The following is a 3,830-nucleotide window of genomic DNA, read 5'->3' on the forward strand; positions in this document are numbered from 1 at the left end:
TCGGCCAGCGCGGCACCGCCGAGCGCGGCCGCCGCCGCAGCGCCCCCTGGAGGGCTCCGGCCGGCGCTGCGGGCCGGTCCGGTCGGGCGGCGTGCGGGGCGCGGCTCTTCGGGTCCGGCCTGCCCCGGCTCGGCGGGGGCGGCCGGGAGGCGTGGGGCTGGGTGGGCTGGAAAACGCCTCTGGGGTCGTCGGGCCCAGCCTGTGACTGAACGCCGCCATGGCAACTACGTCATGGCATTGGGTGCCACGTCCAGTCTTTTCTTAAACAACTCCTAAGACAGCGACTCCAACACTTCCATAGGCAGCCCAATGCAATGTCCAAGCACCCTTCCTGTGAAGAAAATCCTTCTGCACCTCCTGGTGCAGACTGAGGCCATTTGCTCGCATCCTGTCGCTGGTTGTCTGGAAGAATAGGCTGACCCCCACCTGGCTACATGCTCCCTTCAGGCAGTCAGAGAGAGGAGTAGTTGGGAACCTCCGAGACTCCTTTTCTCCAGGCTCAACACTGCCAGCTCCCTCAGCTGCTCCTCGCAGGACTTACACTCCAGACCCTTCACCAGCTCCATCACCCTTCTCTGGACACACTCCAGCATCTCAATGCCCTTCCTGAGCAGAGAAGCCCAGAACTGGTCACTGAACTCAAGGTGCAGCCTTACCAGTGCCAAGTACAGAGGTGCAATCACTGCCCTGATCCTGCTGAACATGCTATTAGTGATCGAGGCCAGGATGCCATCGGCCTTTTGGCCACCTGGGCACACACTGGCTCCTGTTCTGCTGCTGTCAACCAGCACCACCAGATCCCCCTCCACAGGGCCTCTTTCCATCCACCTTTCCCCCAGCCTGTAGGGTTGAGGTTGTTGTGGCCAAAGTGGAGGACCCGGCACTAAACACTCGCACCCAGCTTTGTGTCCTGTGGATTTACAAAGGGTAAACTCAATCCCCTCATCCAGATCATCCAGCAGCACTACCACTGTAACCCCTAAACTGCTAAACCATGTCACCCAGAGCCAGATCCAGATGCCTCTTGATTCCACCACTTCCCTGGGCAACCTATTCCAATGCCTGACCACCCTACCAGTAATTTTTTTTTCCAATATCTTCCTGGATCTCTCCTGTCTCAGCTTAAGGCCATTTCCCCATGTCCTGTCAGTGCAGGCATAGGAGAAGAGACCAGTTCCCACCTCACTACAATCTCCTTTCAGGCAGAAAGCAATGAGGTATCTCCTGGGCCGCCTCTTCTCTAGACTACACAAACCCGGCTCCTTTGGCCATTCCTCATAAGACAAGTTTCTAGACCCTTCACAAGCCTTGCTGCCCTTCTCTGGATGTGCCCCAGCATCGCAATGTCCTTGAATTATTTGGGTTAGAAAGGATAATGTCATTGAATAGGTTAGGTCAGAAGGGACCATAAAGATCTAGCTTTAGCACTCGTGCCATGGGCAGGGACACCTTCTACTCTACCAGGTTGCTTAGAGCCCATCCAAGATAGCCTTGAACACTTCCAGTGTTGGGACTTACACAGCTTGTCTGGGCAATCTGTTCCAGTGCTTTACCACCCTGACAGTAAAGACTTTCTTCCTGATATCTAATCTAAACCTATGGTTCTTTCCACCCTGAGATGTCAGGGTAGCTGAGCCATGCTGCTGCTGTGGGTGCCTGGTGTGTGCCCCACCGTAGGCACCGAGCGCACCAAACAGACCTAGTCATATCAAGCTGCAGGGCCCAGCCATCAGGGCCCATGGCACAAACCGTGGAGACACAGGGCTGCAGAGGGGGAAGGGGGCTCCAGGGGATGGAAGCTGAGCAGGGTCACCCAGATCTGGTAGCCAACAGGCACATGTCCTCAGGCTTTATGTATTACCAGGGGTGGAGGATACCCAGCCTCTATAGGCAAGAAATGCCAGGGTCTGACCATTCTTTAAAGCAAAATAAGCTTTTTCTCATGTTTAAATTTATTGTAGTTTGTGCCCATGTGATGTGAGTAACAGGAACTGAGTCAGACCATAATTTACTTCCCCCATCCTTTTCAGCAGAATCTCTTCTTAGGCTCTTGTTTCCTTCAAAATCTTTTGTTCAAGGTCACTGATGACTTAGTGAAGACAAATTTAGCTCTAGAAAGCCACCCTGCTGTCACTTACATTTCTGTTTGCGCCTCAGGATGGAAGACAGCAAATGATCTCGTTCCTCACATGAGCATTTTATGGATTTAATTTTGTCTCAGTGAGCTCAAATTAGGAGCTATCCCAGTGCCTTGCCAGAGAGTTGTAAAGGTGCATCCTGTTTCTCTGCCAGTTGCTCTGTGGATAATGACAGAGAAGACTCCCCAAGCTTGATGAACATGGGCTCTGTGGTACACTGGGCTGGAAACCCCCAGATCTCTAGGGCAGCCAACATTTTGACAGCACCCACACGTATCTCCTGTCCTAATTTCAGCACTACACAGAGCTTGGCTGGTCTGTACCCAGCAAAGATTTTTGCCAGTGATTCATGGCTGGCACCGTGTTTCTCAGGACTTTCCTGAGTTACTGGGAGTGTGAAGGGCCAGGTGGGTCAGTGGCATGGTGGACATGTGCACCTGCTGGCTGGCTCCTTGTGTGCTCATTGCCCCCGCTTGCTTTCACCCTGTCCCTTTGGAAAGCTTTTCAGGACTGGCATGTTTCAGAGTGTCCAACCCTCTCAGAGATCTCAGAGGTTGGCAGGCATGATTTATAGGTGTCATGTGTTATCAGATGGAGAGCAGAAAACAATACACCCACCTCACAAATCTACATTGGCACTTTTTCGCAATAGCTACGACTGCGTGTCAGGTTTCTTACATTGTGATATTGAAATGTCTACATTCTGGTACAGGAACAAAGCCACATTATTGCTTAGCTGTATTTTAATTTAATGAGCTGGATGCTTGGAATTAAAATTTTAACCAGCATTTAATGTTAACTTCTTAACAAGTAGCTGCACCTACTTCTTCTAAGTGTACTAGCTATGACAAATCTTGCTCTAAAAATAATTGCTGGTGCCATTTATGGTTTTGTTTACAAAGTTCTAATTATGAAGTGCTTTGAGGAAATAAAAAGTATGCTTCTAACTTGGATTTGTTTAATGATGAGCTCTTACACTCTTCATATTTATTGATGTAATTGTAAATTCAAACATGAAGTTTGTGAAACTTAACAATTTACCAGCTCAGACTGCAATATGGCACTTAAGGAAGTTAATGCTAAAACCAGAATCAGGAGTTGTAGGTTATTTCCACATGCCCGGTGTCTCTGTACAGCCATTTTCCCCTGGGGCAGTGATGCACAAAGTAAAAATTTCTCCAAGACAGAAAAGACCGGCAAAGCAGTGAGTGAGCTAGCCATTCCAAAGAGTCCTGCAAAGCTCCCTATACTTCCATTACTTTTATTTACTTAGTCCGTTTGTACTACAAGCCCCTTCATCCCTTTCCTTTCCTGATTCTTGTTACTTTCCTTCCAATACCTCCTGGCTTAGAAAACACAGTCCTAAACACTTTTTTCCAGCAACAAAGACGTGGCACCTAAGAATTTCTTGAAAACTTTAAATCACCATTTAATCTGCAGCTTTGAATAACATATCATTAATGGACTCATTAGATGAATGAAGAGAGAGCACCTGAAAGTCTCTCTGTTATTATTGTTATTATCTGAATAAGGATAAAGTAGGTGCCTGAGAGTAGAAGAGCTACTTTTAACTACTGTTGTGTGGGCACTGAATTTTAAATATTCCAGAACCTTTCTTATTCTCAAATAAAGAACATTTCAAGGGAGGAATAATGATACAACAAATTATGTTTAGGATAATTGTATTATCAT

The sequence above is a fragment of the Camarhynchus parvulus genome, chromosome 3, assembly GCF_901933205.1.
Source record: "Camarhynchus parvulus chromosome 3, STF_HiC, whole genome shotgun sequence".
NCBI lineage: Eukaryota > Metazoa > Chordata > Aves > Passeriformes > Thraupidae > Camarhynchus > Camarhynchus parvulus.